This window comes from Oncorhynchus gorbuscha, unplaced genomic scaffold (assembly GCF_021184085.1).
Source record: "Oncorhynchus gorbuscha isolate QuinsamMale2020 ecotype Even-year unplaced genomic scaffold, OgorEven_v1.0 Un_scaffold_3243, whole genome shotgun sequence".
Classification (NCBI taxonomy): Eukaryota; Metazoa; Chordata; class Actinopteri; order Salmoniformes; family Salmonidae; genus Oncorhynchus; species Oncorhynchus gorbuscha.
Genome location: NW_025747541.1, coordinates 20,001 through 34,881, shown reverse-complemented (window position 1 = coordinate 34,881; position 14,881 = coordinate 20,001). Strand labels below are relative to the sequence as shown.

The following is a 14,881-nucleotide window of genomic DNA, read 5'->3' as shown; positions in this document are numbered from 1 at the left end:
TCAGATCAGGGGGCCTCATCTGACTCTGGGTCAGTAGATAAAGGGCCTCATCTGACTCTGGGTCAGTAGATAAAGGGCCTCATCTGACTCTGGGTCAGTAGATAAAGGACCTCATCTGACTCTGGGTCAGTAGATAAAGGACCTCATCTGAGGTCTCTCCTGTAGCAGCTCTGGGTCAGTAGATAAAGGACCAGTCAGTCACATATAGATATACACCGCTCCCACAGATCAAATAAAGACATCAGCCATGTCCCTGCTAGCATGCTAGTAGCGTGATCAGGGTGAGCAGGGTCTCTCCCAGTCACACTCAGGACTCCCAGAGCACAACAACCGCAACATTAGTCATAACTGCAACGGTGAAATGTCAGTTCTGTGGTTGAGCTCTGTCAGGGTCTCTCCTGACTTAACAGGAAATCAGTCAGTCTCTCCCCCACCCATAGGCTGGCATCAGTAGAGAACAGTAATCCTGGACATTCATTATTCACTATGAGGAGACGAACATAAAACAGGGCAAAATAGTATTTTCAGATTCTGGCAGCAATCGTGTTGAACCTGTGCATAGTGTTTTGAACCAAACAGAACAAAGGGTCACTTCTATAACTAAACAAGTACTCCTCCCTTGGTTTCATCGTAGGGTTTTTTTAGTAGGTTGGGAGAGATTTACCACTGGTAGACTGAACACAGTTCCTGTAGAGACAGTCTACCAGTAGACTCTGAGGAGACGACTCAGTCAGGGTCTCTCCTTGACTATAACAGCATCAGTCAGGGTCTCTCCTTGACTATAACGGCGTCGTGTTGACTCTGAGGAGACGGCATCAGTCAGGGTCTCTCCTTGACTATAACGGCATCAGTCAGGGTCTCTCCTTGACTATAACAGCATCAGTCAGGGTCTCTCCTTGACTATAACGGCATCAGTCAGGGTCTCTCCTTGACTATAACGGCGTCAGTCAGGGTCTCTCCTTGACTAGAACGGCATCAGTCAGGGTCTCTCCTTGACTATAACGGCATCAGTCAGGGTCTCTCCTTGACTATAACGCATCAGTCGTGTTGACTCTGAGGAGACGGCATCAGTCAGGGTCTCTCCTTGACTATAACGGCATCAGTCAGGGTCTCTCCTTGACTATAACGGCATCAGTCAGGGTCTCTCCTTGACTATAACAGCATCAGTCAGGGTCTCTCCTTGACTATAACGGCATCAGTCAGGGTCTCTCCTTGACTATAACGGCATCAGTCAGGGTCTCTCCTTGACTATAACGGCCGTCGTGTTGACTCTGAGAAGACAGCATCAGCCATGGACTCTCCTCATGTAGAAAGTTATAGAACCAAGTCCCCCCCCCCACCCCCTCCCCAGTCCATGTTGTCATTTGTGCATGAACTAGTTTTCTGTCTGTGTACAGCTCCTACCAAAATACAGCCTGGGGTTGTCACGGTTACCACTGTTGGCACCAGCAACAGCGTACAAAGATGGAGAGTGTGGGTGGAAGACGCAACCGTGGCGTCCTGGCTCCACAGCACCCTGTCCTCTCCTCTTCTCTCTTCCCCTGTTCCTCCCTTCTCTCTGGGAGGGTCAACCGTGGTGTCCTGGCTCCACAGCCCCCTGTCCTCTCCTCTCTTCCCCTGTTCCTCCCTTCTCTCTGGGAGGGTCAACCGTGGCGTCCTGGCTCCACAGCGCCCTGTCCTCTCCTCTCCTCTCTTCCCCTGTTCCTCCCTTCTCTCTGGGAGGGTCTCTGTGTGTCTCCGTCCCTCTACTCTCCTGTCCTTCTAGGTGGCAGCAGGGGTCTCAGGCTTGTTGTAGTCCCTCTCTGTCCCTCTACTCTCCTGTCCTTTCTCAGGCTGGTTATAGGTCCCTCCCCACTCCACCATGGCAGCAGGGGTCTCAGGCTTGTTGTAGTCCCTCTCTGTGGAGACACCCTGGTTCTAGTCTCTCCTGTCCTCCCCACTCCACCATGGAGACACAGAGGATCAGGGGTCCCTCCCCACTCCACCATGAAGACAGGGGATCAGGCTGTCTCTCTCTGTCCCTCCCCACTCCACCATGGAGACACAGAGGATCAGGCTGAGTCTCTCTCTGTCCCTCCCCACTCCGCCATGGAGACACAGAGGATCAGGCTGGTTCTAGTCTCTCTCTGTCCCTCCCCACTCCACCATGGAGACACAGAGGATCAGGTTCTGGTCCCTCCCCACTTGGAGACACAGAGGATCAGTGGTTATAGTCTCTCTATGTCCTTGTATTTCTTTCTCAGTATGGACACCTGGTCTTTAAACAACACCGGGTCCAGACGCATATTAGAGTGCACCAGGGGCATGCTGCCAAACCAGCTGGCAAACTTATTCATGCAGCTCTGTCGCTGGGCAAAGTGGTCTGGGTCGGCCCACCGGGACGCTCTAGAGGTCTGTGAGAGAGAGAGGGGGGGGGGGAGAAAGAGAGAGAGACAGAGAGAGAGACAGAGAGAGAGAGAGACAGAGAGAGAGACAGAGACAGAGAGAGAGAGAGAGAGAGAGAGAGGGGGGGGGGGGGAGGGAGAGAGAGACAGAGAGAGAGAGGGGGGAGAGAGAGAGGGGGGGAGAGAAAGAGAGAGAGACAGAGAGAGAGAGAGAGAGAGAGACAGAGAGAGAGAGAGAGAGAGAGAGAGAGAGAGAGAGAGAGAGAGAGAGAGAGAGAGAGAGAGAGAGAGAGAGAGAGAGAGAGAGAGAGAGAGACAGAGATATTAGTACTGATGGATTCATAATGTTACCAATTAAAGTTGATGGTTTAACTGTAGTTATTGGTTTGTTTATTTGTTTCAGGCCAGAAACCAAATCTATTTACGCAACAAAAATAAACATCTATAACAACGCAGGTGGAACCTGTGGCATCTGTTGAAGTCATCAGGAACATTAAAGGAAATAAAAAATAACATTAAAAAGCCACGGCACTTCCTGTGCACTTCCTGAGCACTTCCTGAGCACTTCCTGTGCACTTCCTGTGCACTTCCTGAGAAATGGGAAATAAATAGAGAATGATCTTTATCACCATTTTCCCCTACAGATATGGTACAGAAGCCAGGGACTCAAAGCCAGAGTTGTTCCTGAGAAGGATCAAATTCAGTGTTAAATTAAATGTTATTGTACCCTGCATCTGAAAAGTTAGTTGGATGTGTTTGTGTAAAACTCCTCATTGACGATGCTCTTGTCACGCCCTGACAATAGAGAGCCTGTTATTCTCTATGTTGGTCAGGTCGGGGTGTGACATGGGTGGGTCATCTAGGTAATTATATATCTAAACGCCCAATTTTTCAGTTTTTGATTTGTTAAAAAAGTTTGAAATATCCAATAAAGGTCGTTCCACTTCATGATTGTGTCCCACTTGTTGTTGATTCTTCACAAAAAAATACAGTTTTATATCTTTATGTTTGAAGCCTGAAATGTGGCAAAAGGTCGCAAAGTTCAAGGGGGCCGAATACTTTCGCAAGGCACTGTATAGTAATATCTCCTGTTGTTCCTAAGCAGACCAAACGGGAAAGACCAGAAAGACCTCACCTGCACCATCATAGTCTCCTTGTACTGTTTCTTCTGGGTGACCTTGATGGGCGGCAGCTTGGTGACAGCTGACACCAGGAAGTTCATCAGGATGTCTTCACAGTTAGACAGCTGGTCCACCAGGTCCCTCAGACTAGCCGGCAGGTAACTGGTATACAGGTAGTGGTAATATCTACAGGTAAAGACAGGTAGTGGTAATATCTCCAGGTAGTGGTAATATCTACAGGTAGTGGTAATATCTACAGGTAAAGACAGGTAGTGGTAATATCTACAGGTAGTGGTAATATCTACAGGTAAAGACAGGTAGTAGTAATATCTACAGGTAAAGACAGGTAGTGGTAATATCTACAGGTAGTGGTAATATCTACAGGTAGTGGTAATATCTACAGGTAAAGACAGGTAGTGGTAATATCTACAGGTAAAGACAGGTAGTGGTAATATCTACAGGTAAAGACAGGTAGTGGTAATATCTACAGGTAAAGACAGGTAGTGGTAATATCTACAGGTAAAGACAGGTAGTGGTAATATCTACAGGTAAAGACAGGTAGTGGTAATATCTACAGGTAAAGACAGGTAGTGGTAATATCTCCAGGTAGTGGTAATATCTACAGGTAGTGGTAATATCTACAGGTAAAGACAGGTAGTGGTAATATCTACAGGTAGTGGTAATATCTACAGGTAAAGACAGGTAGTGGTAATATCTACAGGTAAAGACAGGTAGTGGTAATATCTACAGGTAGTGGTAATATCTACAGGTAGTGGTAATATCTACAGGTAAAGACAGGTAGTGGTAATATCTACAGGTAGTGGTAATATCTACAGGTAGTGATAATATCTACAGGTAGTGGTAATATCTACAGGTAAAGACAGGTAGTGGTAATATCTACAGGTAGTGGTAATATCTACAGGTAAAGACAGGTAGTGGTAATATCTACAGGTAGTGGTAATATCTCCAGGTAGTGGTAATATCTACAGGTAAAGACAGGTAGTGGTAATATCTACAGGTAGTGGTAATATCTACAGGTAGTGGTAATATCTACAGGTAAAGACAGGTAGTGGTAATATCTACAGGTAGTGGTAATATCTACAGGTAAATACAGGTAGTGGTAATATCTACAGGTAGTGGTAATATCTACAGGTAGTGGTAATATCTACAGGTAGTGGTAATATCTACAGGTAAAGACAGGTAGTGGTAATATCTACAGGTAGTGGTAATATCTACAGTGGTAAATCTACAGGTAGTGGTAATATCTACAGGTAGTGGTAATATCTACAGGTAGTGGTAATATCTACAGGTAGTGGTAATATCTACAGGTAAAGACAGGTAGTGGTAATATCTACAGGTAGTGGAAATATCTACAGGTAGTGGTAATATCTACAGGTAGTGGTAATATCTACAGGTAAAGACAGGTAGTGGTAATATCTACAGGTAGTGGTAATATCTACAGGTAGTGGTAATATCTACAGGTAGTGGTAATATCTACAGGTAAAGACAGGTAGTGGTAATATCTACAGGTAGTGGTAATATCTACAGGTAGTGGTAATATCTACAGGTAAAGACAGGTAGTGGTAATATCTCCAGGTAGTGGTAATATCTACAGGTAGTGGTAATATCTCCAGGTAGTGGTAATATCTACAGGTAGTGGTAATATCTCCAGGTAAAGACAGGTAGTGGTAATATCTACAGGTAGTGGTAATATCTACAGGTAAAGACAGGTAGTGGTAATATCTACAGGTAGTGGTAATATCTACAGGTAGTGGTAATATCTACAGGTAAAGACAGGTAGTGGTAATATCTACAGGTAGTGGTAATATCTCCAGGTAAAGACAGGTAGTGGTAATATCTACAGGTAGTGGTAATATCTACAGGTAAAGACAGGTAGTGGTAATATCTACAGGTAGTGGTAATATCTACAGGTAGTGGTAATATCTACAGGTAAAGACAGGTAGTGGTAATATCGACAGGTAGTGGTAATATCTACAGGTAGTGGTAATATCTCCAGGTAGTGGTAATATCTACAGTTAAAGACAGGTAGTGGTAATATCTACAGGTAAAGACAGGTAGTGGTAATATCTACAGGTAGTGGTAATACCTACAGGTAAAGACAGGTAGTGGTAATATCTACAGGTAAAGACAGGTAGTGGTAATATCTACAGGTAGTGGTAATATCTACAGGTAGTGGTAATATCTACAGGTAAAGACAGGTAGTGGTAATATCTACAGGTAGTCTTAATATCTACAGGTAAAGACAGGTAGTGGTAATATCTACAGGTAGTGGTAATATCTACAGGTAAAGACAGGTAGTGGTAACATCTACAGGTAGTGATTATATCTCCAGGTAAAGACAGGTAGTGGTAATATCTACAGGTAGTGGTAATATCTACAGGTAAAGACAGGTAGTGGTAATATCTACAGGTAGTGGTAATATCTACAGGTAGTGGTAATATCTACAGGTAGTGGTAATATCTACAGGTAGTGGTAATATCTCCAGGTAAAGACAGGTAGTGGTAATATCTACAGGTAGTGGTAATATCTACAGGTAAAGACAGGTAGTGGTAATATCTACAGGTAAAGACAGGTAGTGGTAATATCTACAGGTAGTGGTAATATCTACAGGTAAAGACAGGTAGTGGTAATATCTCCAGGTAGTGGTAATATCTACAGGTAAAGACAGGTAGTGATAATGTCTAGAGGACAGGTAACATTAGTTGGGAGTCAGAGTTCATTCAGCTCCCCTATAGCTGTTTTGATATGAAACAGTGAAAGCTGAGGGCTCAACGGATTCCCGATCCTACTCCTGGAGAGCTAACTACCCTCCTGCCCCGTTTTGTTTCAGCCCTAATCTAACAAACCGGACTCTTCTCACCTGTGGTATATAGCAGCTCCTGTCAGGACCATAGAGTAGTCAGCCCTAATCTAACAAGCCTCAGTCTTCTCACCTGTGGTATATAGCAGCTCCTGTCAGGACCATAGAGTAGTCAGCCCTAATCTAACAAGCCTCAGTCTTCTCACCTGTGGTATATAGCAGCTCCTGTCAGGACCATAGAGTAGTCAGCCCTAATCTAACAAGCCTCAGTCTTCTCACCTGTGGTATATAGCAGCTCCTGTCAGGACCATAGAGTAGTCGTTGGTCCACTTGGAGGTGTAACCCCACCTCTGCTTGTTGCTGTCCCAGAAATGACTCCTGGCCGGGTATCCCACAATCCTCTCTGGGAAACTCTGCCACACCGTGAAAGCAAAGTCCACCTGCAAAAACGGGAGAGAGAGTGGTTTAACATTGAGCACCTATAGCTCGTAATACAACTACAGTACATGACGCAATCCTTCCATTCAGCTCATCTGTTGTGACAGTGCATCCATCATATATAGCTGAAGTTGACCGTTTTTGTCATTTATATAAAATGGTGAACACCGGGCTATCTGCATTGTGTCTCACCCACCACCCGCCAACCCCTCTTTTTACGCTACTGCTACTCTCTGTTCATCTTATGTGCATAGTCACTTTAACCATTTCTACATGTACATACTACCTCAATCAGCCCGACTAACCACACTGTCTGTATGTAGCCTGTCTTTTTACTGTTGTTTAATTTCTTTACCTACCTATTGTTCAACTAATACCTTTTTGCACTATTGGTTAGAGCCTGTAAGTAAGCATTTCACTGTAAGGTCTACACCTGTTGTATTCAGCGCATGTGACAAATAAACTTTGTTTTGAGAACTGGGCCTAAAATAGAACCCTGTGGTACCCCCTTTAGTTTACATACGGTAATAAACTCCTGGCAGTAACTCACCTCAGTAGTAGAGAGAAATCCTCTCCAGACTCAGAACGGCGTCTGTTGGTATTGTGTCATAGGGCAGGAAACGACTGCTCATCACCTGAAGACACAGCAACAAACAGTAAGGCTCGTCACTGCAACAACAATCAATACAAGTACCTAGATATCTTGGAACAATCAATACAAGTCATTAGACACCTGAGCACAATCAATACAAGTCACTAGATATCTTGGAACAATCAATAAGGGTCACTAGATACCTGAGCACAATCAATACAAGTCACTAGATACCTGATCACAATCAATAAGGGTCACTAGATATCTGAGAACAATCAATAAGGGTCACTAGATACCTGAGCACAATCAATACAAGTCACTAGATACCTGATCACAATCAATAAGGGTCACTAGATACCTGAGCACAATCAATACAAGTCACTAGATACCTGATCACAATCAATAAGGGTCACTAGATACCTGATCACAATCAATACAAGTCACTAGATACCTGATCACAATCAATAAGGGTCACTAGATATCTGAGAACAATCAATAAGGGTCACTAGATATCTGATCACAATCAATAAGGGTCACTAGATATCTGATCACAATCAATAAGGGTCACTAGATATCTGATCACAATCAATACAAGTCACTAGATATCTGATCACAATCAATAAGGGTCACTAGATATCTTGGAACAATCAATAAGGGTCACTAGATATCTTGGAACAATCAATAAGGGTCACTAGATATCTTGGAACAATCAATAAGGGTCATAGATATCTTGGAACAATCAATAAGGGTCACTAGATATCTCAGAACAATCAATAAGGGTCACTAGATATCTGATCACAATCAAAAGGGTCACTAGATATCTGATCACAATCAATAAGGGTCACTAGATATCTTGGAACAATCAATAAGGGTCACTAGATATCTCAGAACAATCAATAAGGGTCACTAGATATCTCAGAACAATCAATAAGGGTCACTAGATATCTGAGAACAATCAATAAGGGTCACTAGATATCTCAGAACAATCAATACAAGTCACTAGATACCTGATCACAATCAATATCCGTGACTAGAATGTGCTTACTTGGGCTACATTTAGACTTCTCTCTGTATCCATCAGCACATTGATGTATGTGAAGCTATAGGGGAAGAGGACTCAACTTGCTCTCTCCATCTATGACCAGGACAGGTACTGAGGACTCACCTTGCTCTCCTCCATCTATGACCAGGACAGGTACTGAGGACTCACCTTGCTCTCCTCCATCTATGACCAGGACAGGTACTGAGGACTCACCTTGCTCTCCTCCATCTATGACCAGGACAGGTACTGAGGACTCACCTTGCTCTCCTCCTCTATGACCAGGACAGGTACTGAGGACTCAACTTGCTCTCTCCATCTATGACCAGGACAGGTACTGAGGACTCACCTTGCTCTCCTCCATCTATGACCAGGACAGGTACTGAGGACTCACCTTGCTCTCCTCCATCTAAGACCAGGACAGGTACTGAGGACTCACCTTGCTCTCCTCCATCTATGACCAGGACAGGTACTGAGGACTCACCTTGCTCTCCCCATCTATGACTAGGACAGGTACGGCTGTGGCAGGCCAGCGGTGTTTGGCCGGGAGGGGCTTGTCACAGTTCCATAGGACGATCACCTGGAAAAATATTACATACATAAAATGATGTTTTCATTAGGATGGATTATATCACAATCAAAAGCTACTACATTTAATCCTTGTAAAATTTCCCTGTTTTAGGTCAGTTAGGATCACCAATTTATTTAAAAAATTGAAATGTCAGAATAATAATAGTAGAGAGAATGATTTATTTCAGCTTTTTATTTCTTTCATCACATTCCCAATGGGTCAGAAGTTTACATACACTCAATTAGTATTTGGTAGCATTGCCTTTACATTGTTTAACTTGGGTCAAATGTTTTCGGGTAGCCTTCCACAAGCTTCCCACAATAAGTTGGATGAATTTTGGCCCATTCCTCCTGACAGAGATGGTGTAACTGAGTCAGGTTTGTAGGCCTCCTTGTTCGCACATGCTTTTTCAGATCTGCCCACACATTTTCTATAAGATTGAGGTCAGGGGTTTGTGATGACCACTCCAATACATTGACTTTGTTGTCCTTAAGCCATTTTTCCACAACTTTGGAAGTATGCTTGGGGTCATTGTCCATTTGGAAGACCCATTTGGAAGACTGACTGATGTCTTGAGATGTTGCTTCAACATATGCACATCATTTCCCTCCTCATGATGCCATCCATTTTGTGAAGTGCACCAGTCCCTCCTGCAGCACCCCCATAAAGAATGCTGCCACCCCCACAACATGATGCTGCCACCCCGTGCTTCACGGTTAGGATGGTGTTCTTCGGCTTGTCAGCTCCCCCTTTTTCCTCCAAATATAACGATGGTCATTATGGCCGAACAGTTCTATTTTTGTTTCATCAGACCAGAGGACATTTCTCTAAAAAAGTATGACCTTTGTCCCCATGTGCAGTTTCAAACCGTAGTCTGGCTTTTTTATGGCGGTTTTGGAGCAGTGGCTTCTTCCTTGCTGAGCAGCCTTTCAGGTTATGTCAATATAGGACTTGTTTTACTGTGGATATAGATACTTTTGTACCTGTTTCCTCCAGCATCTTCACAAGGTCCTTTGCTGCTGTTCTGGGATTGATTTGCACTTTTTGCACCAAAGTACGTTCATCTCTAGGAGACAGAACACATCTCCTTCCTGAGCTGTATGACGGCTGCGTGGTTGCATGTGTTTATTTGCTTACAGTTTGTACAGATGAACATGGTACCTTCAGGTGTTTGGAAATTGCTCCCAAGGATGAACCAGACTTGTGGAGGTCTACAATTTTTGTTCAGAGGTCTTGGCTGATTTATTTTGATTTTCCCATGATGTCAAGCAAAGAGGCACTGAGTTTGAAGATAGGCCTTGAAATACATCCACAGGTACACCTCCAATTGACTCAGATGATGTCATTTAGCCTATCAGAAGCTTTTTAAACCATAATTTTCTGGAGTTTTCCAAGCTGTTTAAGTACACAGTCAACTTAGTGTATGTAAACTTCTGACCCACTGGAATTGTGACACCGAGAATTATAAGTGAATTAATCTGTCTGTAAACAATTGTTGGAAAAATTGCTTGTGTCAAGCACAAAATAGATGTCCTAACAGACTTGCCAAAACTAGAGTTTGTTTAACAAGAAATGTGTGGAGTGGTTGAAAAATAAGTTTTAATGACTCCAACCTAAGTGTCTGTAAACTTCCCACTTCGACTGTATATGAATTATGATAACCTGATATAAAATCACACATTCATGTAACATTGATAGAGATGCAGGTTTTCCTACTTACAGAGCATGTAGAGGTCTGTAGTTTTTTTAAATCAAAGGTGCTTTGTAAGTAGCAAAACCTGCAACATCGGGCAGTGTATCAAATACCCCTACATTATTCATCTCATATGCATACGTATATACTGTACTCTATATCATCGACTGCATCCTTATGTAATACATGTATCACAAGCCACTTTAACTATGCCACTTTGTTTACATACTCATCTCATATGTATATACTGTACTCGATACCATCTACTGTATCTGCCTATGCTGCCCTGTACCATCACTCATTCATATATCCTTATGTACATATTCCTTATCCCCTTACACGGTGTATAAGACAGTAGTTTTGGAATTGTTAGTTAGATTACTTGTTGGTTATTACTACATTGTCGGAACTAGAAGCACAAGCATTTCGCTACACTCGCATTAGCCCGTCTGGTGTTCAACCTTCCCAAGTTCTTCACGTCACCCCGCTCCTCCCTCTCCACTGGCTTCCAGTTGAAGTCGCATCCGCTACAAGACCATGGTGCTTGCCTACGGAGCTGTGAGGGGAACGGCACCTCAGTTCCAGGCTCTGATCAGGCCCTACACCCAAACAAGGGCTTGTTCATCCAACTCTGGCCTTCGCCTCCCTACCACTGAGGAAGTACAGTTCCCGCTCAGCCCAGTCAAAACTGTTAGAATGGTGGCACAGGACAAGTCAATTTCCGGAGACACCTGAAACCCCACTCTTTAAGGAATACCTAGGATAGGATAAGTAATCCTTCTCATCTAAGATTTAGATGCACTATTGTAAAGTGACTGTTCCACTGGATGTCATAAGGTGAATGCACCAATTTGTAATTCTGGATAAGATTTGACTTAAATGTAAATGTAATTAACATCTGCTAACCATGTGTTTGACAAATAAAATTTGATTTGATTTTTGATTTGATTTGATTTGTTACTTGTTCTCCCCACTGTATATGGGCGACAACATGACACGTGCAACACAGACATATAATTATACATCTAAACTCAAAATAACAAGGTTCTTGTTGCAGAAGGAGTTATATTTCTGGGTACATTCTATCAATGCCAACCACGTACAGCATGGAGCTATCAATGCCAACCACGTACAGCATGGATCTATCAATACCAACCACGTACAGCATTGGAGCTATCAATGCCAACCACGTACAGCATGGCGCTATCAATGCCAACCACGTACAGCATGGAGCTATCAATGCCAACCACGTACAGCATGGATCTATCAATGCCAACCACGTACAGCATGGATCTATCAATGCCAACCACGTACAGCATGGGTCTATCAATGCCAACCACGTACAGCATGGATCTATCAATGCCAACCACGTACAGCATGGAGCTATCAATGCCAACCACGTACAGCATGGATCTATCAATGCCAACCACGTACAGCATTGCGCTATCAATGCCAACCACGTACAGCATGGCGCTATCAATGCCAACCACGTACAGCATGGATCTATCAATGCCAACCACGCAGCATGGATCTATCAATGCCAACCACGTACAGCATGGATCTATCAATGCCAACCACGTACAGCATGGATCTATCAATGCCAACCACGACAGCATGGATCTATCAATGCCAACCAGTACAGCATGGATCTATCAATGCCAACCATCATGGATCTTTCTACAGCATGGTCAATGGTACAGCATGCTATCAATGCCAACCACGTACAGCATGGATCTATCAATGCCAACCACGTACAGCATGGATCTATCAATGCCAACCACGTACAGCATGGATCATCAATGCCAACCACGTACAGCATGGATCTATCAATGCCAACCACGTACAGCATGGATCTATCAATGCCAACCACGTACAGCATGGATCTATCAATGCCAACCACGTACAGCATGGATCTATCAATGCCAACCTGGACACAGTGTTCAATGCCAATGTACAGCATGGATCTATCAATGCCAACCACGTCAGCATACTATCAATGCCAACCAGTGCATGCTATCAATGCCAACCACGTACAGCATGGAGCTATCAATGCCAACCACGTACAGCATGGAGCTATCAATGCCAACCACACAGCATGGAGCTATCAATGCCAACCACGTACAGCATGGTCAATGCCAACCACTACAGCATGGAGCTATCAATGCCAACCAGTACAGCATTGAGATCAATGCCAACCACGTACAGCATGGAGTCTATCAATGCCAACCACGTACAGCATGGATCTATCAATGCCAACCACGTACAGCGCATGGATCTATCAATGCCAACCACGTACAGCATGGCACTATCAATACCAACCACGTACAGCATGGCACTATCAATACCAACCACGTACAGCAGTTATCAATGCCAACCACGTACAGCATGGCGCAGTGTTTGAGATGTGAGCCCGACCTGCCTACCTGGACAAAGTGTTGAGTCATGCTGAGGGATTTCTGGGTTCATTCTGACCATGATGAGCACATATGGGCATGTGGTTGGGAGTGACCTGGGCACAGTGTTGAGATGTGAGTTAGTATACCTGGACACAGTGTTGAGATGTGAGTTAGTTAGTCTACCTGGACACAGTGTTGAGATGTGAGTTAGTTAGTCTACCTGGACACAGTGTTGAGGTGTGAGTTAGTTAGTCTACCTGGACACAGTGTTGAGGTGTGAGTTAGTTAGTCTACCTGGACACAGTGTTGAGGTGTGAGTTAGTTAGTCTACATGGACACAATGTTGAGATGTGAGTTAGTTAGTCTACCTGGACACAGTGTTGAGATGTGAGTTAGTTAGTCTACCTGGGCACAGTGTTGAGATGTGAGTTAGTTAGTCTACCTGGACACAGTGTTGAGATGTGAGTTAGTATACCTGGACACAGTGTTGAGATGTGAGTTAGTTAGTCTACCTGGACACAGTGTTGAGATGTGAGTTAGTTAGTCTACCTGGACACAGTGTTGAGGTGTGAGTTAGTTAGTCTACCTGGACACAGTGTTGAGGTGTGAGTTAGTTAGTCTACCTGGACACAGTGTTGAGGTGTGAGTTAGTTAGTCTACATGGACACAATGTTGAGATGTGAGTTAGTTAGTCTACCTGGACACAGTGTTGAGATGTGAGTTAGTTAGTCTACCTGGGCACAGTGTTGAGATGTGAGTTAGTCTACATGGACACAGTGTTGAGATGTGAGTTAGTCTACCTGGACACAGTGTTGAGATGTGAGTTAGTCTACCTGGACACAGTGTTGAGATGTGAGTTAGTTTACCTGGACACAGTGTTGAGATGTGAGTTAGTTAGTCTACCTGGACACAGTGTTGAGATGTGAGTTAGTCTACCTGGACACAGTGTTGAGATGTGAGTTAGTTAATCTACCTGGACACAGTGTTGAGATGTGAGTTAGTTAGTCTACCTGGACACAGTGTTGAGATGTGAGTTAGTTAGTCTACCTGGACACAGTGTTGAGATGTGAGTTAGTTAGTCTACCTGGACACAGTGTTGAGATGTGAGTTAGTTAGTCTACCTGGACACAGTGTTGAGATGTGAGTTAGTCTACCTGGACACAGTGTTGAGATGTGAGTTAGTCTACCTGGACACAGTGCTGGGACTTGGCGACAGCCACCAGTAGCTTGAGGATGGGCTGAGACTGGGAGACCAGGGGAGTCACAGCATGGATGATCGCCGTGAACTTGGGACGAGGCTTGATACCTGAAACGCAGCCAAATAACAACAATATACATCAGAGCCACTTCCCACGTCATACATTTACCAGTGTGCATGATCCCTGCAGGAATTGAACCTTTACAACCCTGGCACGGCTAACGCCAATGCTCTTACCCACTGAGCTACACAGGACTAATGTCAAAGTCAACAATGTTCTCTAGATTATTTATATATTAACACCAAAGATGCTGGAAATGTGTCCCTCCTTGCATCTCATCATGATGCATTGTTTCAGGCACAGTCTAGTGTAACAGTATAACTTTAGACCGTCCCCCTCGCCCATACCCGGGCGCGAACCAGGGACCCTCTGCACACATCAACAACAGTCACCCCTCGAAAGCATCGTTTACCCATCGCTCCACAAAAGCCGTGGCCCTTGCAGAGCAAAGGCGGAACCACTACTTCAAAGTCTCAGAGCAAGTGGTGTCACCGATTGAAACGCTATTTAGCGCGCAACGCCGCTAACTAAGCTAGCCGTTTCACATCCGTTACACTAGCAGGGACT

At 44.2% G+C, this 14,881-nt stretch overlaps 1 pseudogene; it reads right to left on the bottom strand.

Moving 5' to 3' along the window:
- Positions 1-2,207: 2,207 nt before the first annotated feature.
- Positions 2,208-14,881, bottom strand: part of LOC124027451 — a 17,174-nt pseudogene continuing 4,500 nt past the window's right edge.